Raw genomic sequence first — 27,197 nt, forward strand, 5'->3', positions numbered from 1 at the left:
GGCGCGGTCAGAGAAGACGCTGCCTCTTGAGGACCGCAGACCGCAGCGTTTGCAGTGCGCGTTTGCTGTGGCGGAAGAGAACACCGGACGTTCAAGCCCGGGCTCAAGCCACGATCTCTCAAACCATGAAGACATCCGCAGCGAATTTACAAAAAAAAAAAAAGGCAGAGCAACACCGACATGTCAGTCTTCTAAAGCTTCCGAAGCCGCTGCCGGATTCCAGGGCGCTGGCGCGCTCGCGGCACTGCGACAGGGGCGGGGCCGCAGCCGTAAAGCAGCGCCCCAGACCACGTGGGCTCCGACGCGGCCCGGTGCCCTTGGAGGCTCTTCCTGGGGGGTCATGGCAGGTTCGGTGCAGGGCAGTGGGTCCAGGGCTCTGGACCTGCTCCGGACCCTGCCCCGGGTTAGCCTGGCCAACTTAAAGCCGAATCCGGGCTCCAGGAAACTGGTAAGTGGCTGGTGGCGTTGCGGGCAAGCGCTGGCGCACGGGGCGATGGAAGCGGCCCTGCACTGCCCGCGCTTTCCGGGGACTGCTTACTCCAGAGGGTATTGGGATGGAGGTAGGGTTTCTGAGTCCCTGTTCTCCTTAACTGCAGAGGAAAATCTTCTCGCGTGGTGTCAACTCGTAATACGGTTTATGCTTAAAAGCATAATTATGCTAGGGCGTAGGAGCGAAGTCGCACTGCAAAATGATTGTCCCGTTCAAAATTGGAATTAAAATGAAGGACTTTTCCAGTATAGCTTCATGGGAAAGAGTTGAATTGATTTATTCCGTTAGATGTCTCTTCAAATCACTAAATACAGCCAGAAAAGCTGTTAGGTGACGTACTGTAATTTTGAAAATCAGTTCGTTGCCTTCGTGAAGTGACAGGAAGTAAATTAAGAAAAATGTTTTCTTTATAAATTAATCTTTAAATAAAATAATGTATGGGTAGCAATGACATATTTACAATTCCAAAATAGAATTTCTTAACTATCATGTAAGCTTTGTTTGTTGTGGATGTTTAACTCTAGGTTTTTTTCCGTTCGAGCCTGTTGTAGAACCCTTATCCCCATCCCATCCTTGGAAGTTTGCCTTTGAAACACAGCTTGCACTTTGGTTGCAAGAATTAGGTACATCTTCAGAGGCAAAGATGCTGATTTAGAGTGTTTGGACGCTAGAGCAGCTAGGACAGTGCTTGGCACAAGGTAGTGTTAGCTAGTACTGGTTGGTTGGATGAATAAATGGTGTAACAAAAAATATACAACGAAAAGATGAGATACAGTTTATAAAAAGGCATCTGTAGATCATAAAACTTTGTTCTTTCCTTTAGGAAAGACGACCGAGGGGGCGGAGAAGAGGTAGAAGATGTGGCAGAGGCGACAGATAAAGGAGAACGACAGAGAGGAACCCGGCCCCGACTGGGCTTTGAGGGAGGCCAGACTCCATTTTACATACAAATCCCAAAATACGGGTTTAATGAAGGACATAGGTAGGTTGTTCTGCTTTTTAAAGTAGAAAGCCCTGTTTTTCGCTGAGAATCACCTAAAAAATAGCTTGGTAGAAATTGATAGTCACTTTGAAGCAAACTTTTGCCCCTGTTCCTCTGAAGCATCTTTAGTCGTGCAATTAGTTTGGAATAGCAGGGAAAAAAGCCCAGACATTGAGCCTGCAAAATGGAGATAATGATGCCTGCTCTCCTGGTTGTTTAGAGGCTTAGCAATAATATATATAAAAACCTGGCTCATTGTGATTACCCAATAAATGACAACTACCATGGTTACTTTGAGTTCCATTCATGCATAATTCAGATAGTGGGTTAAATTTTCCCCAAATTTGTTTGTTGATTTGTGTAAATGAGTGAAGTAAAATGCTTAAGAGGCAAAGTATTTTTAGCAAAATAAAGGAAATACTGGTTTTGTGTCGTTACCAAAAATCAAGCAGTATAACGTTTCTGTTGTAGTCAGGAGGGTCTTATTTTGTTACCATCTAAATTGTTGGAGGAAAATAGAGAACAAAACTTTTAAGTTGATGTGGAGAACTTAAGAGGAAGAGAGTTGAGTTTTCCAACTGTTACTTTCTTGTTTTGTAGCTTCAGACGCCGGTATCAGCCTTTGAGTCTCAACGGGCTGCAGTGTCTTATTGATTTGGGTCGAGTTGATCCTACTCAGCCTATTGACTTAACCCAGCTTGTCAATGGGAGAGGTGTGACCATCCAGCCATATAAAAGGGATTATGGTGTCCAGCTGGTAGAGGAGGTAAGTCTGGATTAGTATTTTTGGAGTTAGATAGGAGGCTATTTCTGATTTTCATATAATCTATACTCTGCCTCCTTTGTTTTTATCCCTTTTGAATTGTTATAACCATTACATAGTGGTGATTGTGTTTATACTCAGTTGTGGTTTTAGAAAGCCAGCATGATCACGTCGAGGGGCCTCTGTTCCCATGGTCCGGGAATGCTCTTCTCCCGTGTGTCCGTTCAGCTTGTTCCCTCCCTCCCTTTGGTTCTCTGTTCAGATCTGATAATATCAGAAAGGTCTTTTTTGATTTTCTTTTATAAAGGAACACTCAGCCCCCACCCGCTTCCCCCCCAGTCGTACTCTGTCTGCATTACTCTGCCCGAAGTATTTTTTCTTTGAATATATGAACACCTGACATTTATTACTAAGTAATGCATTTATTTTTCATTGTCTTCCTCAGTGTGATGTAAGTTCTTTGAGAGCAGGTACTGTGATTCATTCCTATGTTTGCAATATTGGAAATATTGGCTCATGATAATAACTCAGTATTTATGGAAGAAAGGGATCAAATCCAATTCTAATCGCAGTAAAGGACTTTTCTATTTATAGACATTGGCCAGGCATTTCATAAGCAAATAAACGTGTTGTTAATTAACTGCTCCTCCTCCTTGTTGTCAGTAATGTAACTGTGTGAGTAACTTAGTGTCCACTAGAGGGAGGCATATGTTTATGGAAAAACCTTTTAGATTCCTTTGAAAAAGTAAACCTTACGGATAAAGGATTTTCAAATAAGATGATTTGAAGATAGATTACCAAATATGCGATTAAGTCTCAGTATCCTACTCTGGGTGTATAAGGGAATGCACATGTAAATTGACATGGAAAAATCCGTGACCTCTTCAGCTGTTAAACTGCGCATCCCAGCAACTCACAGGTATGTGTCTATTAAACTAACAAAAATAATCCTGAAAACGACACCAGGGCAGTGGTTGTGTAAGTACAGTTCCACATCGTTTACAGCGCTGTAAATTGATTTCAGATTTGTAGTAAATAGTGGATAATAAGACTTTCTGATCCTTCAGCATAAAATTACCAATTTGGAAAGACATGTTTTCAAGGAAAAACAAAATAAACCTAACTGATAGAAAGACATTCCTAAAAATGCTTTTATAATACTTAAAATACTGCAACTAACCCCAATGTCCAAGGATGGGGAGTGGTCAAGCAATCTATGGAATAGTAATTAAAAATCACAAATTATAGGGGCTGGCCCTGTGGCCTAGTGGTTAAGTTTGGCGCCCTCCCCTTCTGTGGCCTGGGTTCAGTTCCTGGGTACAGACCCACACCACTCGTCGACGGCCATGCTCTGGCAGCAACCCGCAGACAAAATAGAGAAAGACGGGCAACAGATGTTAGCTCAGGGTGAATCTTCCTCAGCAGAAAAAAAAAAAAATCACAAATAATATGGCAAGACCTTACTTTATTGAGTCAAACGTACCATAATTATTAAAATGCAGGTCGGTATCATAGATGGAAAAAGTGTATCTTAGAATTGATGGAATATTTTTTAAATATATTAAAGGTTCATAATTAATAAAAGGAACTTGATTGGGAGCCAGCTTGTTTCAACCACACCAAAATAGGAAAAAATTCTTATCACTACAAAAAGAATGGTAATGATGCCATCTTTTTATTTTTGTCAGAATCTGTTTTGAAATTAAAATATAGCACATCCTAACTAAAGTGATCAAAAGTAGAACTTAAAAAAGTTCAGGACTACATTTTTCAGTGTTGACCATGGTAGGGAAAGGTAAACTTATTTTCTGTCAGTTTAGAGGCTGTAGTAAAGTCAATAATGAATGCAAAGTGAATTTCTGTTGTCCTTTGCTCCCTTTTTTCTTAGAGGGGGTGACCCCTCCAAAGCTCAGATATTTTATTCTTTCGCTGATTCTAGCCCACTCGTCCCCCTCTTTAACCTTCTCTTGGCCTCTTGCTTGTTAAGGGATAGGAAGATAAGTCATGATCTGTATCCTACAGCATAATGTTGTGGTTAAGAACACATACTGTGGCTGGACTGTCTGGGTTAGAATCCTAGCTTTGTGATTTTGGGCAAGTTATTTAACCTATCTGTGCTTCAGTTTCCCCATCTGTGAAGTTGGTTTAGCAATAATTCTGTCATAGGGTTGTTATGAGGGTTAAACAGCCAACTATTACCGAAGTACTGGGAATGGGTGCTTATATTGGTGTCTACGAAATACATCAAGTGAAAATATAGTCATCTCTGCTCACAGGGAAGGAAAATTGGTAAAAGAAGGGGGCCTAGAAAATGTAAAAGAATTTGATGTTATTTGATAGGACCTGGAAGCAGAAGTCTTTGAAGTAGGAATTGCTGTTACATTGTGGGCATTTTGGAGGAGGAAACACAGTGTAAAAAGGAAGCTTGCCATAGTTAATTTACTTTTAGCCAAGCTAGCTACTCACAGACTATTTTGACGTGTTACAGGGTGCTGATACCTTTAAGGCGAAAGTTAATATTGAAGTACAGTTGGCTTCGGAACTAGCCATTGCTGCAATCGAAGAGAGTGCCACGTGGTGTCGTTACTACAGCCTTCTGTGATCCCAGAAGTCTGGGTAAGCTTGCTCCGCAGTCATTTTCTTCTCTCCCTCTTTGTCTCATGCTGGCTGCATGTGAGGATTGTAAAAGTCCTCATGGCTGTTTGACTTGCCGTTTGGACACCTCTGTTTTCTGTTTCAGGATTTCTTATTAGTGCTGTGGCTGGTGGGGCTCTGTCCTCTGATAGACCTCAGCCAGTAGGTCATAAAAAGGTTTTGTTTTTGTTTTTGAACACAGGGCTTAAATACAATGTTACCTATGTCTAGAAACTCACTAATGGTTGGTAACCCAGGAGTAACTCTGACTTTCAAGATACAAACTTTTGAAAATTAAGCATTTCCATTTGTTTACTTAAAACAAGCTTATTTAATTAAAAGAGTTCTTGGAATTAAGTTCTCATCTTGGTCATATTTAAAAATTAATGATTATAAAATACCATTATTAAAAGAAAACCATCATGTAAATAAAATAGTCAACATTTGCCTTTCTCTTTTTTTAATTTAAAAATTGTTTTAGAAATTCTATGCAAACCTGTTCCATTCTTTCTGCGTGGACAACCCATTCCAAAACGAATGCTTGCACCTGAAGCACTGGTGCCGTATTATACTGATGCAAAGAATCGTGGTGACCTGGCGGATCCGGCCAAATTTCCTGAAGCAAGACTTGAACTCGCCCAGAAGTATGGTTATATTTTACCTGACGTTACTAAAGATGAACTCTTCAAAGTTACTACTCGAAAGGACCCAAGGCAGATTTTCTTTGGTCTTGCTCCTGGACGGGTGGTGAATATGGCAGATAAGAAAATCCTGAAACCTACAGAGGAGAATGTCCTCAAGTATTACAGCTCATGAATTCCCTTCCAAGAAAGCAGAGTTGGAAAAGAGGACTGGAAAAGGAGGCCATGCGATAAAACAAAGAATTGGTGCGGTCACTGTGTTTGAGTGATGTCTACGACCTGGCTCTCAATAATACTTTCATCTTGGTCATTGTATTATTTCTTATCATAGTCATTGTCAAGGAAAGTCTGCCTAGCAATGGCTTAAACAAATTAGTTTTTTTCTTATTTTTTATCACCTAAGAAGAATTGGTAGTGACGGTAATAGCCATAGCAGTTCAATAATCTTGCAGTTTCTGTATCTGCAATTCTCATGGCCTCTCCCCAAGACCCTAAGATGATCACCATGGCTCCAGTAAGAATAACCTTAAAGGGCAGGAAGAAGCGGGGAGAATGGTTCAAGCTATAGCTGCCCTGTTCATAAGGAAGCAAAAGTTTTCTCATGACCACCCCTTGCAGACTTTCATATACATCTTATTATCCATAGCTGTGTCATTTGATTCCCTCTAAGGGCAATGAGGCTGACGCACTGAGACTTAACTATGCCTGCCTCTACAGTTGGTAGATGGGAGAGGCAGAACATCCTTGGGGATGGAAATTGATTAGCCAACCACTAAGGACTGCCAACGTCATCAAAAAAGTTATTCATTCAGTATATATTTGTTGAATGTCAAGTATTCTAGGTTCTATTTAAATAACATAATATACATATATTTTATAGGGTACTTGATATTTACAAAATATATTTTTATAAATATAAAATAATTAAAAATACTTTAGAAAAGGTGCACTACTTCAAAAAAAGATCATAATAGAAGTTTTCAATGTACATTTTTTAAAATGTGCTTTCAAAAACCGTACCTAGGCATTCTGGAAAATGTAATGAAAACAGGTATTGCAGTTTGAATGGTACTACGCTAGAAAACAGAAGTAAATAGTTGTAGCAAAAACTTGTAGATATAAAGATGTTTCTGTGAGAACATAAAGGGCTGATGTACCCATAATGCACATGACAGAGGGTTTAACAATGTGCTGCCAGGCACCGTAGCTTTTATATACTCGTTGATCCGTTGCTGCTGCTATTAAGTTGGTTTTTCTTACTAACGCAATAGGATAGACTTAGGGTAGATGATAATAACACATTGTGTTCTGTGAGAAAATATTGGGCCGTGGAAAAGAGAAAATTAAAAGGGGCGATTTAATTTTGAAGTTACATATATGATCCTGAAAGAGATAGAGAAACAACAGGAATAGTATTATCTTATAATAGCACATCTATTTATTTGGTAAATTTAAGACAACTGTTTAATAGTATCTTTATTATGTTCAAGATTATCATTATTATGTTTAAGATATTATTATTATGTTTTTAAGACATAATTTTCACTCTGAGCTCATTAGTAACAGTATAACAAAAGTTGAGGCAAATTCATTTTTGTTTTCAATCTGAAAAAAGTCACTTTTGGAAGTTTCAAGAATGGAAAAAGTGCTATAAATGTGTTTCATTAAATTGTTCTTTTAAAAATGTATTTTGAAAGTCTACAACAATGTATGAACACACCATTTTACTATTAATTTCTTCTCCTGTACATATCCGTGAGACCAGAATAAAAATGGACTATTTTCCTGGCTAGATATGCATTTATTTCATAAAGGAGCTCCTAATTGCGAAAATACTTGGGTGAAACCATCATCTCCATTCTCTGGATCCATTCCCAACGTCAGATGGAGAGACGAATGTGACTGGATTTCACCTGTTCAGCTTGTAACCCCAACCTTTGTCTCCACTTGGAATAAAGTTGTGTACTTTCGCTATCAAAAGGAACTTCCCATTCACCATCTGGCCCTTCAGCAGTCCCCTAAGCACTAAAAATAGAAGTAAGACTAAACGGGTGAAATTAATTTTAATGATTTGTTTTACTTAAGCCAGTATTTCCAAGTATTGTCATTTCAATATGTACGTAGTGTACACTTAGTAATGAGATATTTGATCTTCTTTTTTTGTACTAAGTTTTCAAAATCTGGCTTTTACAGCATATCTCAATTCAGACTATCTGCATTTCAAGTGTTCAATAGCCACATGTGGCTAATGGCTACTGTGTTGGACAGTCCAACTCCAGAGTATCTGGGATTTAGCTGCTCTGTTTCCAGTTGACTAAAGCAGCACAGCTACCGTGACAATCAAGTTCGGTGGTGGGTTAAAATAGTTCTATATGAATTGATGTGCATAATGAAGATGCATGCCTAATTAAAATACAAAACCACCTCCCCTTGGAGAGAAATCAAGCAGGTACCATAAGCCAAAACATAGACCACACATCAGAAAATATTTAGATAATCATCACAAATCTGCTTTTAATTTTGAAATATTTGAAACATAACCAGCCAATATTAGAAGACTAACAGAAAATATTTGAAGTAATCCAATAGTACAAAATAGAGGCAATAAAAGTTATGAGTATTTAATAAATGTTGTGTTTAATAACATGGATAATATAGCCATGAAGTATCTTTAAGTAAAAAGAGTTAGAAGACACTGTGTCTGATATTACTTCATTTTGGTAAAATAAAAACATTTATCATTATTTGAACAAATACATAGTAAAAAACATTGAAAATGCTTATTTATGTTTTCTAAAGGCACCATTTTTTGTTCATAACAAAAAATAAAATAAGGCATGGCACTGTGCATGAGTAGCTAATCTGAAAAACCTTCCACTGTAAACGCCTGGATATGCAAGACAAATTATATCAAGCATTCTTGTACCTGCAAAATTGAGGTCATATAAAGGAAAGCACAATGCCTCGTTTTCCACAAAGGAGGAGGAGTTCAGAACAAGCTCAATGAGCATCCAGTGCTGAGGCTGGTGTACCGCTTCCCTAAGTTGATGGGTATGGGAGGATGGGTGGGGAGCTTCTCTAGAACCTAGAGGATTGGGTTTTACTATCCCTACTGGAAGAGGAACTCTGTACTGGGACCCTGAAGGATCCGTGTTTCACAATGAAACCCCTACAGTAAAACTAACCCTCAATGAAAAACTTGGCTGAAATAGAAACCCACAAACACAGGGAGTTGACAGACAAGTCTTTGTTTTTTTCTTGGACTCCAGCTGGGATTCCTCTAAGAATTTGTCACTAAATGTGTGCCATCCAGTTGGTGTGGCTTCAGTGTCCACCACAACTGTACCTAGGAAAAGTCTAGCCGAAAAATAAATATAAAAGTATATTCTAAATTAATTGCATTTCCGTAGCAAGAGAAACTCTACACCCAGGCTACACAACAGTTTCAAGATAAAGCATTATGAAGTTTTAGCTTCTAGTATAAATATAAATTTACAAATCCTATATTGGGGTTTCTATTGTTAGATAACAAATTCTTACAAAACTACTGGCTGAAAACCACCTTTCCATATACTTATGGGTTCTGTGGGTTTAGAATTCAGGAAAAGCATAGGAGGAAGCTTCTACATGTTGCATGGTGTCTGGGGCACAGGCTCGTGAAGACTTGACAGGTCAGGGTGACTCCGTGGCTGGTGGCTGGAATCAATCAGAGGAGTCTTCACATGTCTGTGAGTTGATTTTGGCTGTAGTCTGGGTCCTCAGTGAGGGTTCACAGGAGCACCAGCATTTGGCCTCTCCGTGTGACTTGGGATTTCCACTGCATGGTGGCCCCAAGGTTCCAAAAGCAAGCGTCTTTGCAAACAAGTCAGAATCAACATTGCCTTTCATGACATAGCTTCAGGAGTCCTGCAGCATCACATCTGCTATATTCTATTTGTTAAAAGTGAGTTACTTATATCAGCTGAGATTTGAAGGAAGGGGACACGGAAACTGCCCTCAATGAGAAGAGTGTTAAAGGATTTATGGACATATTTTAAAAACACCACAGTCTGCATTTGGGCTACAAATTATTTAAATTCCTCTCACTTGCAAAACATACTTACCTTCTCCCAAGACCCCTCAAAAATTTGATTTCATTACAGCATTTGGGTCCGGTTCAAGGCCCAGGATCTCATAATCTAAATCAGATCCAGGCCAGATTAAGTTCTTCAGATACAGTCACCCTTGATATGAAGACCTGTGAAGCAAAGAGGTAAGTTTTCTGCCCCCTCTAGCCACACCCCTCTTCCAAACATACACATCTGTGGGGATACAGGCATTGGATAACTGCTACTGATATACCCACTTAAAAAGATGGCAAAAAAAAAAATTTGTTATGTAACAGTGATACAGTGTCGGATACATATGCTGTGTATCCACAGCAATTCTGAGGTACACCCAGGTGCATGCTGGCAGTTCTCTGATGTAGGCTCAGCCCTACTCTCTGGAGGGTTTTTTTCTTGCTTTTGTTTTGCTTTCCCCATGGTGCTTGGCTTTGACTTCTGGTTTCTTGGTTCTGTACTCTGACAAGCTGCACGGTATTTCCATAGATAAAGCATGACAAATTATGAGCTAAAGATGCCAAGTTATAAGGCCCATTATGAAAAAACCTAACATGATTGAATGTAATTAATATCAACTGAAAGTAGGTTTAGAATGCTAAGAATTTATAAAAGTGGTATGATAAATTATAAAAAGCATATTTTAAATGATTAAGACACAATCTTAAAATCTGAAAAATAAGATACCACGAAGGGGTAGGTATAAAAAAGTAGAATTTTATAAACAAAAGTTTTATTAAAATTTAAAACACCTTACACGGGTAAAATAACAGTTTAGATACAACTGAAGACAGAATTAGTTAACCAGAAGAAAGGACTAAAGGGAATGCAGATTAGAGTGAAAAACAAATATGTAAGGTTTAATGAGCTTGTGGGATAAAACTGTATGGTCTAACATATCTAATGGAATGTCTTTGAGGAAAGGAAAGAGGCAATATATGATGTGAAAATGATTGAAAATATTCCAGACTTATCTTAAATCGTTAGATCCCAGAAGTATAATTACCCCCCAAAAGGATAAGTAACAATAAATCTATACCTAGAAATATTCTAAAGGAAATTTCAGAGTCAGATCTTACAAGCAGCCTGGGGAAAAAAGACAGGATAACTACAAAAAACAGTAAGCTTGACGTTAAAGTTAACATCAATAAAATGTCGAAAGATAATATTATATATTCATGGTGCTCAGAAAAATTAACTATCATTCTAGAATTCCAAGCCCAGGTAAACTACCATTAAGCGTAGGCATGAAATAGACATTTTCTAGAGAAACCACGAGGCAGGAGGTGTCTACCACTTATAGACATTCATAAAAGAACTTACAAAGGGTGTCATTTAGGAGGAGGGAAGTCTCCACACTAGGAAGGAATAGGATACTAGATCCAATGGGGATCGAAGAATCTGTTAGATACATGGGTAAGTCCAATTAAGGTTTACCCAAGTTCTGGAGATATAAAAAATTATGGAAAAGAAAAGTGTGTAAGACAGGAGGCAGTGGAGTAACTGGAAGTAACAGATAATAAGCATCTTGTATATCTTGGGAGGAGACTAATCATAACTCACTTTAGACATTCTTAAATGAATTACGGTTATTAAAATTGTTAAAATATCACAAAAGTCAGAGAGAGAAGATAAAACTCTGTTTCAGGAATATAGAAGAGAAGGGACTTTGAAAATTCTCTCATGACAAAAGCACTTAGAATATTGCAAACACCATTGTAAAGGTATACTGAAATGCTCATGATTGAAAGTGTAACACCTCGGCTCCAAAAACAAAGAGTGAATGGACAGCTGGAGTGGAAAGTGAGAGCTGACACAGCTGCTGTGCCAGGAGGCACGTCTGTATAGTGGTGACCGAAGGCATGGCTGATAGTCGTCCACAAGACAACGTGTAAGTTCTACACTAGGGCTGAAAGGGAGCACCGATGCTTCAGCCGTGCTTGTGGCAATTGTTGATAGTGGTGATCAAAGGGCTTGAGTGCTAATGGTCACATAGGATGTGGGAATTTGAGCAACAGATTTGAGCATGAAGCCTGGACTTGCAAAGGATCTCTGCTCTCCGTGTAAATGTGGACCAAAAGAAAATGCCCACCTTCAATAGGAAATGAAAAGAAATACTGTCTGCTTCAGTTCTGGCTGTGGAAAGGGTAGAAAAAAAATTTTCCCCCTAACATTTTATGACCACATGCTTCCATTCACATGGATTTTTGTGCTCATATTTGTATTGCTTTACTTATGAGGTCTGGGAACTCAGACGACACAGGATTTCTGAGATAAAGTCGCACCAAATGGAAACTTTGAATCTAAAATAACAAAATACAAGAGGAAGCAAGCTATCATGATGTCAGCAGCAGACAGAAACAAATCGCATCACTAATCTGTCAAGAAAAGCAGAATAGAATTATTGGACGGAGACTATGTGGTGTAGACTGGCTAGCTGTTCTCTCAATGTATTTCATCTTCCTCTCGGATTCAGAGATGGAGTCATTACATCTCCAAGTTTCCCTTATGGTTGGCTATGGCCATATGACCAAGTTCTGGCCTATGGAATGTGTCACTTTCAGGCCTACTTGATAGAAACTTCCAAAATACAATCCTCCATTCTCAACCTTGCAGAATGGAGAGAACAGTATGGGTTTGGAGGAGGAGGATCCAAGATGTATACTCAAATAGGCACAAGGAAGACCACTCAGCCCCAAATACCTGTTGATCTGATTTCTGTTTGCAAGGAATATATGGCACAGAGACTGATTGCGTTTTTGCAGCAACAGCTAGCACTAAACAAATCAATAAACTATAAAATATGTGTAAGTGATTAAACAGATAAAAGAAGGAATTGAAAATAAGAAAAAGAAAAACTCTTTCAGTAAGGACCAGGCAGATTTGGAAAAGAACCAAAGTGAATACCTATAAATTATATGCGTCATCTTGTATATCTTGGGAGGAGACTAATCATAACTAACTTTAGACATTCTTAAATGAATGACAGTTATTAAAATTGTTAAAATATCACGAAAGTAAGAGAGAGAGAAGATAAAACCCTGTTTCAGGAATCATATGAAAGCCTGGGGGAGGGTGTGGTCTTTACTCCCAGGGATCATCATCTGTATTATTGATCCTTCAGCCAGTTGCAGCTATGTGACAGTGAGGTCCAGAGACGGTCCTCTGCTTCAAGCAAATTTGGAACTATTCCCTTTAGCGGCTGCCACTCTGATCCTAGATTAATCCATAAAAGCTATGATCTTAAGCATTTTCCATCAAGCTAATGAAGCTCAGCCATCAGGGTTCCTACACTTGCTTGCACTCCTTAAGGGCCTTGGGATAAAATCCAGCAGTTTGTTCACCTGGTCAGAGATTTTTTTGTAACGTTGAAATAGTTTTAAATGCAATTGACTCCTGTCTCCAACTCTCAACTTTCCCTACATCCCATATTCTCTCGTATCAGAAGGCTTGAGAACGACAAAGCTGACTTAGGGTATGACTAAATTTGGCTGAATGGCACTGATTTTTGTGGTTTGCAGTCACATCTGTATTAAGTTATTTAGAACAGATGTAGCAAGATGACCACTCTCCACTGTGCTGATTCATCCTGCACCGTTGTGACACAACAGTGTCACAAAATACGTCAGGTGCAGCGCATGTCCTTTTTTTCATTGGAGTAAAGGCTTCTACCACAGTTCCTCATGCTGTTGACTATTTCAATATTTTACAATAGTTTACATTTTCTTTGGGAATTTGGCTATTATGTGGAATATGTTGACTACAGAGCAACTTGAGTTTGTCTTTATCATTTAAATGTAATAAGATGCTCATTATACAGCTGTTCAAGCCTTGTAAGGTGAGTACAGCAAGGTTCTGAAAACTAAAACATATTTTTGCTGAATTAGAGGAGAAACCCATTCACAAATGAGATGCAAAATATGTATTTAAAAAGCTAATAAAGTTTGAATCCTCTATCTTAACTGAAATGACATTTGGAAGAGTTTCAATGAACCCTGTTAGAAGTGGCAGATTCCTGGTTGGGTGTAGGAAGTTGCTGTGGCTGGGTGGCACGGAGGCTCCAATATTTCACATCCCTCGGTTTCTGTGCCCTTCGCCATGTGACTTGCAGCGTCTGCCAACTCAGCCCTTCGAAACAGGCCTAGACTTGTGAGCTGCTTTGGTCAACAGAGTGGGCAAATGTGCCAGTGTGCCAGTTCTGACCCTAGGCCTTCAGAAGCTGTGTGTGCCTGTGGAGTTGATTTCCCCTCTGTCGTGATCATGAGAACACGTCTGTGTAGCCTGTTGGGGGATCAGGAACCATGTGGAGGAGAGATGCCTCACTCCCCCTAGAGGACATTCCAGACCAGCCAGCACCCAGCTGACAAGCCAGCTGAATGCGGACACCTGAGTGAGCCCAACAGAGCTCGGCAGAGCCCGTCCGAGACCAGCGCAAGCAGCCAGCTACCCCCGAGACTGTGCAGAAATGGTCAGTAACAGGTTTTTTGTTCTACCCAAGTTACGTTTTGAAGTGGGTTTATTATGCTCGTTATTGTGACAACAGATGCCTGACATAGAGGGATGCATTCTTTGTTTTTGTTTTTATTAATGAAAGAAATAAGAGGAAAAACAGCTAAGAATTAGGGAAATATGGGAAATGTAATAAAATGAGCCCTAAACTTCATAGACATTATTCAAATACTGTAGTGGGCTGCACGGTGGTCCCCAAAAGATATGTCCACATCCTAACCCCTGAAATTGGTGACTGTTACCTTATTTGGAAAAAGGGCCTTTGCAGTTGTAGTTAAATTACAGATTTGAGATGAGATCATCCTGTAGGATCCAGGTGGGCCCTCAATCCAGTGACAGCTGTTCTTATAAGACACACACAAGAGAAGACAGACATAGAAGAGGGGGCGACGTGAGGACAGAGACACATTGGAGGGATGTGGCCACCAGCTGAGGAAGCTTCAGCCACCAGAAGCCACAGGGGCGTGAAGTGGATGCTCCCCGCAGTCTCTGCAGGGAACGCGGCCCTGCCGACAACTGGATCTGAGAATCTTGCCTCCAGAGCTGGAGGAGAGGACATTTATGGTTTTTTTAGGCACCCAGTTTGTGGCAACTTGTTACAGTGACCCTAGGAAATTAATGCAGGTACCCAGAAGTAATTTGTAGTCAAAACATTTTAGATTCTGACCAAGCCGCTGCCTCAGAAACCACACGAGCCTCTTATTGTCTGTGATGGTCTCTAGGGAATGAGCTGGTCAGAGTCAGGAAGGAGGGGCTCGAGACCTTCCCATCTGTTCACCAGCAGCGATGCCCTGACACTCACCTGAGCAGGGAACAACGCTTCCCCGGGCCGTTCAAGCCTCATTATCTTCTTCACCCTCGGATCACGGGATTATCCAATTCTTTCTCTACCACAAGTATCAGTATTTTCCAAGATTTTTGTATCTTAATGTCACGGTCATTAGCACTTCCTTAGGCCCATTCCTCACTAACTTTAGAAGCACATCCTGCTTAACACTGTTCAAAAATTATTTAAATACACTGTTTTCGTTGTCCCTCAGTCACAAACAAATGTAGATATTAATCAAACAGAATACTAATCTGTGATAGGAAAAAGCTGTAACCAAAGCCCTGTTAGACACAGTACGTCCGCTAGTTCCTGTGACTGCATCTATTTCTATTAGAATTTTATGGATTAAGCACTGAAGATCCTAAAAAATAATATTCATTATGTGAACAGCATTTCCCAGGTATGATAGAAATATCACTAGTGGCGTTTAAAATAAAGTTATCTACCACATGTTGGGATTTTTAAATAAGTATGTATTATTCAAATAGATATTAGGAAAAAATAACACACCAACCTATGACTCCACATGTATTACTTCTTATGACAATGCTAAGTTTAAAAAGAAAAAAGTGAGAAAGGGGCCGGCCCTGTGGTGTAGTGGTTAAGTTCGGCACACTCCACTTCAGTGGCCCAGGTTGGTGGGTTCGGGTCCCAGGTGCAGACCTACACCACTCATCGGCCATGCTGTGGCAGCATCCCACATGCAAAATAGAGGAAGACTGGCACAGATGTTAGCTCAGGGAGAATCTTCCTCAAGCAAAAAAAGGAAGCTTGGCAACAGACGTTACCAAACAAACAGAACAACAAACAAAAAACAAGAGTGAGATAAAATGCTGTGGTATAAAACACAGCAAAAACAATGAAGGAGTAGGGAAATGACTTAAGTTTGGAAAATGCCACATCATACATACCTCATACATTTGCTAATTTTTCAATTATGTAAATTCTAGGAAATCAATAAAAACTAACAATTCTTAGCCCTAAGATCATTATTAAACGAGAGTGCTCTGAAGATCAGTCTCTCCTCCACTGCTGGCAACCTTCACAGTTGGCATCACAAATCCTCATTCACCAGTTTTCACATGAGTAGTAGCCTCCTTCAGATTACACCTCTAAGAAAGTACTGCAGCCTAATAAAACGTCCCAACTCTGTCACATCACACGTCTACATTCTGAGGAACAGATAACAGAATTATACACGTGGAGAAGGAAAACTGCAGAATACTAATTTTCTACATACTCAGAACCTGCCTTTCCTTTGAGATTTGGATACAGTGGCTAGAATCCATCTAACAAGAAGATAATGCCCTAATACCATACTGGTATAAAACGTGCACTTACAACTGGCCAAAGCACAACAGAAGTCTCTCTCTCGCTCTGGTAAACTTCCACGGCAGGTGTTCCTGGTCAGCAGGCGGTCTGTTGCAGGCCGACTCAGGGATCCTGGCTCCTTCCATCTTGCAGCTCTGCCCTGGAGCTTCCTCGTTCCCTGCATTCAGCTGACTGAAGAAAGCAAGCCTGGAAGCAGCAGACTCTTGATGAAGTATCATCGAGACGTGCTCTGAGACAATTCTCCATGTCCCAACCAGCTCTGCTTCCATCTGCTGACCTTTGACTTTCAGTATCTGGTCAGACATAACTAACAGTAGTCTTGCAATCTTGACTCAAAAGCAGTGTTGGGACCCAGGGCAGACTGCCCCCAAAATATGCTACAAGGGCACACTGATTATTTTGACTTAGTTATTTGAGAAGCAGCTGATGCAAAAATTGCACTTTGACCCTTTCCATTTCCCCCTGAAAGCAGCAAACGAATCTCCCATGTGAAAAACAGCTTCCTCACGAGGCTGACCCAACGGCATAAGGGTTAAGTTGGCGTGCTCTGCTTCGGCGGCCCAGGGTTTGCAGGTCCGGATCCCGGGGCGGACCTAGCACCGCTCATCAAGCCACACTGCAGCGTCATCCCACATAAAACAGAGGAAGGTTGGCACAGATGATAGCTCAGGAACAATCTTCCTCAAGCAAAAAGGGTGGGGCTGGGAGGGGGTGGAATTCAGGGCGGAGAGGCCTGTATAAACACACCTTGTTACTTTTTTACTAATTTACCACCACAAGTCCAAACTCTGCTTAGATTGCTTACTAATGAAGCACCCAAACCTAAGTATCTTTGTCCTGTCAAATCCTCACAAATTTAGTGTTTCTGTGTGTAAAAAGTATAAAAGCTGCCTGCTTTGGTCACTTCTGAGCGTTAATTTTAGGATCTCCCACGTGTACGCATTACATTCGAGTTTTCTCTTTAATCTGTCTTGTGTTCATTTTACTATGAGGCCAGCCACAAGAACTCAAGAGGAATAAGGGGGAAATTTCCCCCTCCCGGACAGGGGCATCTACCACTTCCACTCATACCTGCTTCGCCGCAAGGGAATCTGAAAAGTGAAACCTGGAGCTGTAGAACTGTATCTTATGGAAGGACAGAACCGATTTAGATGGACAGCTAGCCATCTCTGCCACATACCAATGCCCAAAAATTATCATATCGCTTGTCACTCTACCATTAATGAAGGCTTTGCAAGACCTTCGACAACCTTTTCTGAGAAACGCAACTGTCCCTGGAAGAGCATGCCTGGACTTACTACCTCCACGTCTGTAACACAAGGGAGCCACAGACAATACCAATCATTTATCAGTTTAGCTAATCAGCCAAACATGAATCCCTTGGTCCCACCCATGGAGAGATCCTGATTAAGAGAGTCTGGGGTAAGGACAAGGATCTGTAGTTTCAGAGAGCTCCCTGAGTGATTCTGATGAGCCAGATTTGGGACCCCCTGGAGTAAAGTCCCTTCTAACTTCAAAAAAAAATAATATAAACCTAACATATATTTACTAGACAGAGAGCTGAAGTGTGGAGAAGAGGGGAAAAAAGGAGAAGAAGGGTGAATGAGGAAGGAGAGTAAACAAACGCACTCAATAGGGATGTCACACAGGGATTCCAAAACAATCTCTCATGCAAAATGACTCTGAGGAATGTCACTTTTAGCAAACACTGCCTCCACCTCCCACCCTGAAATCCTAGGGTGTTAAACACCACCCATATGGAAAACCAGATTACAGACCCTGAAGATTCTTAATGAAAACCATTTGGTCTCATTTTTTGAAAGACTATAATTCCTACTACCTCTCCTCGAATGATCTAAATTGTCTAAGCTATTTGTAAAAGCAGATTACCACCTTAGTTTAAATTCTAATGGTTTTATAGTTATATGAACTTCTATAACTGTGATTTCTCATTCTAGAATAATTGATCCAATAATACGCATCAAATTCTGGTCCGGAATCCACGATCAGCAGAAATCACAAGTGAATTACACACTTTGAAAGAAGTGGTTTGTTGCTTGCTCTAGGTTTAAAACACAAAGTTTCCATTATCCTTAGTAACTGACAAGCATGCTGGGCTTTGGCTACATTTGATGATTACACTGCTATTATTCCAAATGCATCAAACAATAAATATCTTTTTCCTATTAGGCTTCCTATTACCTTACTTGTTTTTATTTAAAACTTTTCGTGTTTCTGTTTAAAGGGGGGAAAAAGCATATAAGAGAAAATAAAAGAGAAATAGGAACATGAAACACATTGAAAAGCACTGGCAATTAAGACTGAGATTATCCAGCTTCAGCAAAATGCATCTGAAACTAGAAGAGCTGAAGTACTTAAAATTTGTTTTAAGAAGCCTATGTTCGGATCTCCAACAAGCACTACATGTGTCTCAAATGCAGACATCCCTGCTATGGAAGGACTCTCCTGGCTGTCAGCTTAGTAAGGGGCTGACTCTGCTGGAAAGCATGACATTACACAATTACAAATGCTTGACAGTTCATGTGGTTTAGACAATTTGAGCACTCTGAATTGAATACCAAACAAAAACAGTAGTGCTATTTGGTTTCATATAATTTGACTTATGGCTTCTGGAACATCTTTTAATTTTTTCTGTATTTGTTCATTTTAAGGAGTGACTGTCATACTACGGTGGCTTAAAATAAAGTTTACAATATAACCAATGTTTATCTAAGAAATAGTCCTCATAATATGAGATAATTATGATACAAAAACAATTATCAAAGGCTAGAAAACAATAGGCAAAGGGAGAGTCCCCAAAAGTGCCCTTTTTAGCAACCAAACTGCCTAAGCAAAGAAGTAAGATTTCCCAAATCCTATGGTGTGATCTTACCAATTTCTAATGAACTGGAAGATGCAATCCTTAAAACTAAAAACAAAATCCAATTACTTTTCTGCTTTAGGGACTCAGCATCTGCTAAAATGACAGTCATATACGCTGGTTTAGAAACAAACCTACTAAGATAAAGAAAGCAACTTCAAAAATGCGGGTATATACAGCCTTCCCTCTCCACAGTCTTCCACACTCCCATTCCTATTTTGACTTTTCCTTTTTGTCTCGAAACTCCAACACTCTCAGGCATAACAGTCTTGTCTGGCTGTCCTCTCCCTCTGACCAGGTCTGACAGAGTGTTAGGAGTCAGCCAGCCTCTACCGTTTTCACCTCTGTATCCACACACACCTTTCCTCCCCTAGGAAACAGGAGGAGTCGTGGTACCAACCCCCATATGCTCACTGTGAGGCTCAATCCTCAGTTAACTGAGGATAAACTCAGTACGTAATGTCCTTAGACCAGTGTTTGGCACCTGGCAAGTGCTCAGCAAGTATTAACCATCATCATCATCAAAAACAATCTTCTGTTTGATATCCCTACTGCTGAAAGTACTTTCAGACCATAATGCTGCCAGAACATATCTTCTCCACCATCACCCCCACCAGATCTTTTTCATACAAACTGAATAGTCCCTGTGTAGACAGACTTCGCAAAAAGAAAAGACATAAGTGTATGTTTTTTAAAAATTTGGCAGGTACAAAAAATAATTTGAATATGTGCGAGGCACTAAGCATAACATAAGAAAACCCTGAGTACAGATCACAGTTTAAGAAAATTAAATTCAGGGGGCCAGCCCCATGACCAAGCAGTTAAAATTCTGCACACTCAGCTTCAGGAGCCTGGGTTCACAGCTTCGCATCCCAGATACAAACCTACTCCACTCATCAGCCATGCTGTGGAGGCATCCCACACACAAAACAGAGGGAGACAGGCAACAGATGTTAGCTCAAGACGAGTCTTCCCCACCAAAAAAAAAAAAAAAAAATTAAATTCCTATCTTTCAGTTCCGTTTCGGGATCCCTATCACCTTCTCTCTTCTAATAGAGCTACCCACTAATTTGAATGTGTTTGTAATTAATCTGCTTTATTACTTTGCCATATCTGTATTCCTAACAGTATGGACTTTTGCTTCACATGTTTCAAAACTTTAAAAAAGGAAAAATACTATGTGCATTCTTCTGGAAGTAGCTTTTTTTCCTCAATATGATATTCCTGACAATAATCCTCAGTGGTGCAGGTGGCTAAAATCCATTCAGTTGCACTCCTATAGGAATACAATTTATCCATTCTCCTCGGATGGACACTGCTTCCAGTTTTTGCCTTTTACAAACAGTGCAACTGTGAGCATTTTGTCATGTCCTCAGGCACTCACATACATGCGTTTCTCTGGGGCACCAGTTTGCCAATTTTAGCATGCATTAAACCACCTGAACGGCTTGTTAAGACTGAAAGCTGGCTCATCCCCAAAGCCTCTGATTCAATAGGTCTAGGGTGGAGCCCCAAATTTTGCATTTATAAGAAGTTCCTGTGAGATGCTGAAAACACAATTTAGAAGCACTGCTCCAGGATAAAGACCCAGGAGTAGAATCACTGGGTCAAAGTGTACATCCATCTTTAACTTTACTAGGTAATCCCAAAGTTATGGTACCAATTTACAATCCCACCAGTTGTGTGTAAGCATTCCAGTTATTTCCGCCCTTCCTAAACAGCAGACATTGTCAGATTTTTACACTGTTGCCAACCCAATGTTATGAAACTATACACCACGTTGGTCCTAAACTGCCTTTCCCTAATTGCTAACGAAGTCGAGAATCTCTGCATGCAGGTTTCCTCTTCTGTGAGATGCCTACTTGGGTCATAGGCCCATTTTTCTATTGTTCTTACTGATTTGTCACTGTTTACCTTTCTAGATACAATCCTTTCTCAATAATACGTACTGAAAATATCTATTCTCACTTGTGACTTGTCTGTTCACTTTCTTGATGGTTTCTTTTCATAACCACAAGCTGTCAAATTAATGCTGTCAAAGCGGTCAATCTTTTCCTTTATGGTCTACACCTTCTGTGATCTGTTTAAGAAGCTCTTCCTTGTATTAGACTCACACAATTACTGTCCTACATTGTCTTCCAAAAATTTCATAGTTTTGCCTTCTGTATTTAAGCCTTTAATTCACCTGTAGTTGATTTTTCTGAATGATATGAATTAGAAATGTATCCCACTCTCAAGAAGTTTCCTATTGGCTAAGGCCCACAGATATGACCAACTATAACTTCAGAGAGGATAATGATTCCTGTTAACCCCTACCTTATTGAGGTTTATTCTGCTCTCTCATCAAGGCAAACCAAACACTGGATAATTTTCATACGGAAAACTTGGAGGGTTATTAGCAAATTAGTCAGACTATGATCCCCACCCCACCATACTCCAGGAAGAATCCTTAAAAATACCACACACACAAAAAAAGAGGCCAGCCCTGTGGCCAAGTGGTTAAGTTTACACACTCGGCTTCAGCAGCCCCAGCTTTTGCCAGTTCGGATCCTGGCTGCAGGCAGGGCCATGGCACCACTCATCAGGCCATGCTGAGGCAGCGTCCCACAGAGCACAACCAGGAAGGCCTACAAGTACAATACACAGCTATGCACTGGGGAGCTTTGGGGAGAAGAAGAAGAAAAACAAAGGTGCAAATCGTAAAAACAAAAAACAAATTTTTTTAACTCTAAATTTAGTCTTATTCTAAAAAACTGAAAGTTGAGCATTGGGGAAAGTGTGGCAAAATGAGCATTCTCAACAGTACTGGCTGGAATATAAATCTATACAAACTTTCTAGAGGGTTATTTGCAATATATCAAAAGCCTTAAAATACATATCTTCTTTGAGCTATCAATGACTCTTTACAGAACTTATCTTAAGGAAACAACTGAACAAAATACATATTTAGGAATATTCACCATGGAACTCTTTCTAATAGAAAAAATTGGAAACAGCCTAATCTCCAACAACGCAGGATGGGTTACAGACGTAGCTGCTGCAGCACATCCATATATGGTCATGCGCCATCTAAGGACGTTTCAGTCAACAGTAGATCACGTAGATGATGGCCATCCCATGAGATTAGTACCACAGAGCCTACATGTGTAGGAGGCTATGATAGAAGAAAATTTTATATATTGAGGTGTATGGGGAAGCCGTTCTGGTTTAAATGCGATTTGGACTAAATTTTATTTAAACCAAAGAAGCCTGACTTACAGCCTGTCAAATGTTCGTTGTATATTGTCCCAAAATAAAGAATGTACTCTTTTTTTTTCAATATTTCTTTTTCTGCTTTATCTCCCCAACCCCGCCCCCCCCCGCACACAGTTGTATATCTTAGTTGCAGGCGCTTCTAGTTGTGGGATGTGGGAAGCCACCTCAACGTGGCCTGATGAGCGGTGCCATGTCCGCACCCAGGATGCGAACCCTGGGCCGCCGCAGCAGAGTGCGCGAACTTAGCCACTCAGCCACAGAGCCGGCCCCAGAATGTACTCTTTGAAGGTAAGAACCAATGCCTCTCTTCTTATGACACCAGTACTTTTTGAAGATAAGTGTCCTTTCCCATGACACTGGGGTCATGCTGACCCACTGTGTATGTACTAATCTATAACAAAGTATCTCCTTGAACCCTTGAGAGAATGTACCCCTGTCACACTTGATGTATGTCTGTTTGGAAATGGTATATAATGGTGCTGAAAAATCACTCTTCTTCACAGCACTTACGAAGGCTGCACTCCCAGGCTGCAGTCCTCAGCTTGGCTCGAATAAAACTCCCCGCTGTAGAATGACTATTGATTATTCGTGTCAACAGCTCGACCATCTAGGTTTGTGAAAGTACACTTTATGATGTTTGCACAATGATAAAATCACTTACACATTTCTCAGAACGTATCCCCATTGTTAAGCAAGGCATGACTATAGTGGAATACTATGATGATTATATAGCTGTGTTAATGTGGAAAGATGTTTCTAATAGTCTGGTAATTTCTAAAACCAGTTAACAAGATGCACATATGATATTCTTTTATTCTCAAATATTTATGGAGAGCCTTGTGTATGCCAAGCACCAAGCAAGTGACTGGTAAACAAAAAGAGATCTGTTCCCTGCTTCTAAGGAGCTTACAAGCTTTGGAGGGGAATGAGGGGGAGGGAGACAGGCCACATACATATCTTCCAACTGACTCCTGTTGGCATATTAAAGGGATATACGTTTTGAAAATACAGACCATTTCTATGTGTCTGTGTATCTATGTAATATCTGCAGCACCTCATCAGCATAGTCTACAAAGAGAACACACACGCTCAGCTGTATGGACTAGGAAGTGGGTCAACAAGAGGATACTTGGAGCAACTGCCTTGTGATGAACTGAAGCACACAAATCTTCTACAAAAATGCTCTAGGGAGAATCTTAAGAAACGCAATGTAGTTATGGAAAGTCATCCACTGGAAGACAGATGCGAGACAGATCGCAGAACCACAGAAAAAGAATTGGAACAAAGAGCTTCCGCTGTTGACAATTCAAGACTAAGACTGACCAAGATCAGGTACAAGTTCTTGAACAAATAACTGTTCTTCTACAAGTCTACAGCTTTACCCTTCCCTACTATGTTGGGATCTAACAAATAATAATGAAGCCTCCAAGATAAGAAAGATCTCATAATTAGGGTCAGGCTCAAAGGATTCTGACATTCTATATCCATTTCATTTAAACATCTGCACTACAATCAGTAAACTTACGAGAGTCATTAATTACAAAGGGAAAATTTTTTTCTTTGGAGCACAGAAACATGTCAGACACCTCAACCAAGAGATCAAAAGTTAACATTCACCAGCGATAAGACCTATCTACATCACACATGTGCCAATATGATGCACTGAGAAGGGAACAACCTCACCACTGTGGTATTCTTGTCACAAATGCTTAACCCTCAATTTAATCATGAAAGAACACCAGATAAATCCAAACTGAGGGACATTCCGCAAAATAACTGACCGGTACTCTGGAAAAGTACCAAGGTCACGAAAGATAAAAAACTGTCACAAATTGGAAGAGACCAAGGAGACACCATAACTAAATGCAGTGTGGGCTACTGGACTGGATCCTCGACCAGAAAAAAGACACCAGGGGTGAAACCCGAATAGAAGACTTTAGATTAACTCTATCAACTGCCTGGTTTCAATAACCGCACTATGGTTACATAAGAGGCTAACAAAGGGACGCTGGGTGTAAGGTATATACGAATTCTCCGGGCTATTTTTGCCATTTTTTTCTACTTCTAAAATTATTTCAAAGTAAAAAGTTTGTAAAAGTAACTTCAGATGAATGATAAAGAGATATGGGGGATCACTCAATAACTCTTACATAAAAATATGCTACCTCCTCGGGGCTGGCCCTGTGGCTGAGCGGTTAAGTTCGTGCGCTCCACTGCAGGTGGCCCAGTGTTTCGTTGCTTCGAATCCTGGGCGTGGACATGGCACTGCTCACCAAACCACGCTGAGGTGGTGTCCCACATGCCACAACTAGAAGGACCTACAACGAAGAATCTACAACTATGTCCTGGGGGGCTTTGGGGAGAAAAAGGAAAAAAAAAACTATGCTACCTCCTCCAATAATTGTGCTAAAAAAAACCCAGTAATTGCAAATAAGGCGTAAACCAGAATAATCTGTAAGTATTCACTAAAAACCTGTGATTGGGATAATCTAGAGAGCCGACTAACTTTCCTAGGGCACTGAAGTCTCTCCAGATAAATAATCTACCTCATTTTCCCTATTAATCTTTTTTAATTCAATTCAACTTATATTTATTTAACATCTACTATGGGCATGGAACTGTGCTGGGGCCTGATCAGATTTTGATACATTAAGAACATTTCAGTACACAAAATGAGAAAGAAAAACAGAGAGCAACAAAACTGGAAGGAACTTTTCACTCCCATACAATCTAGCAATCAATACCGGCACCCTTTTTAGTGTGATTGCTGCTAGGAGCTCAAGTGCATCCCCTTCAGCATAAGCGGTTCTGACCTCTACAATTATCTCCAAAAATTATCCCTGAAGATGCCAAAATGACTCTAAAACATACTCCATTTCTAGTACTTTTTTTCCATCTAATCATTATGTTGTTGGTGCATTACAGTACACAACACAAAATTAAAGAACTTGATTCTCTGAACGTCAAGGAAGGGTCAAGCTGGTATAAACCCACAGACGTTTACTTACTATCCTCTTAGAAGAGGTCAAAGGCAACATCACAGAAGGCCGGGGTTCTCAAAGTGTGCCCTCAGAGTCAGCAGCTTTAACATCACCCAGGAACTTGTCAGAAATGCAAATTCTCAGTCCCAGTCCAGACCCGCTGATTCAGAGACCCAGCCCAGCATCTGCGTTTTCACAAGCCCCCCCAGCTGACTCTGATGCACCATCAGTTTGAGAACCACTGATGGAACAGCAGAAAGACTGGCCCCGTGAATCCGGAGGCCTGATTCCAATCCTTGCTCTGCCACTAACACCTCTACAATGCATTAGCCGCTCAGCTTCTGTGGGGCTCAGCCTCCTGATCAGTGAGGGAACTGCAATAGCTCACTACCACAGTCCTTACACCCTCATTTGATAACCATGAAAGCATTCATTTGTATAAGGCCTAAAAGTGAAAACACCACTGCAGTATTTCACCACGTATTTCTCTCTTTCATCCAAATGAAACAATTAAAATTTCTTCTTGGCATCCACCAGCCTCTGAATCAGACTTAACATAGCTACAATAATTTCTTCTGATTTTAAATAAAATTGTGTTTACTACTTTGCTGTAGCAAAAGCCATATAAACGCTAATTTTACAGTTTCCTATTTAGTTCTCTATCAAGCCTATTTTGGAGCAATTCCTCATAATAACAAAAATTCCAAGAAACCCACCTACTACAGACTGAATTGTGCACCCCCCCCCCCACACACACCCAATTTTGATGCCGAAGCCCTAATCACCAATGTGATGGTATTTGGAAATGAGGTCTTTGAGAGGTACTTAGGTTTAGATGAGGTCAGAACGGTAGGGTCTCCAAGACGGGATCAGCGTCTTTAGAAGAAGACGAAGAGAGACCAGAGTTCTCTCTCCATCTCTGCCATGTGAAGACACAGCAAGAAGGTGGCTGTCTGTAAGCAAGGAAGAGCCCTCACCAGGAATCAGCACCTTGATCTTGGACTTAACCTCCAGAACTGGGAGAAGTAAATGACTGTTGTTTCAGCCACCTGGGGTTATGGTGTTTTCCTAGAGCAGCCCACAACGACCAACACACTCACTCAAAATACCCCTCTGCTGTGGGCATAGTTCAGAAGAACTGTGCTCCAACCTCGCATAAAGAATGTGTGTGATCAGACCACTGAAGTACTCAGCAACTATGAAAGAGAAAGAATTTTAAAACGTACAGATCTAGATACTTCCATTACTAAGAAACACAGCTTAATTTCATCTCCTAGTCATGGATTTATAAACCGCGATTCTTCTCACAGCCTGTGGAAACTATGACAAAAACCTCTCAGGGGAGATGTGAGAAAGAGGGAGAGAGGAGAATCAAATAAGAAGAGTCCGTTTTATAAAGGTTAGAGAGTTCTCTTCGAACACAAAGCTAGGTAGCATGAATGTGGGCAGAAATGTCCCACCAATCAAGTGAATACCCACTAATCCTTGAGACCTAACTCAAATGCTGTATCCTGCAAGCTCGCGCCACTCCTTCCCAGGCAGTCATTCATAAATTACTCTGTGCTCCCCTTTCTCCATTTCAGCACTGAGCAAAAGGCACTATACTTGCTTATGGATCTGTCTCTTCCACCAGACCTTGAAATCATCTAGGGCAGCGTGTTACTCTCTCCAGCACCTAGAATGGTGACTGGCATGAAGCAGTTTGCTCAAGTGGAGCCACTCTGCTTTGCTGAATACAAGAGGAACTCTCTGTGCTATCTCACAGCTTTTCTGCAAATCTGAGATTATTCCGAAATAAAC

General features: G+C 40.5%; 1 protein-coding gene and 1 pseudogene across 1 annotated transcript in view; both read left to right on the plus strand.

Moving 5' to 3' along the window:
- Positions 1-27,197, plus strand: part of LOC138922075 (large ribosomal subunit protein uL15m-like) — a 414,353-nt gene that overhangs the window by 56,716 nt on the left and 330,440 nt on the right.
- On the plus strand, positions 248-7,302 carry LOC138922097 (large ribosomal subunit protein uL15m-like; annotated as a pseudogene).

Source organism: Equus caballus, unplaced genomic scaffold, assembly GCF_041296265.1.
Source record: "Equus caballus isolate H_3958 breed thoroughbred unplaced genomic scaffold, TB-T2T haplotype2-0000448, whole genome shotgun sequence".
Classification (NCBI taxonomy): Eukaryota; Metazoa; Chordata; class Mammalia; order Perissodactyla; family Equidae; genus Equus; species Equus caballus.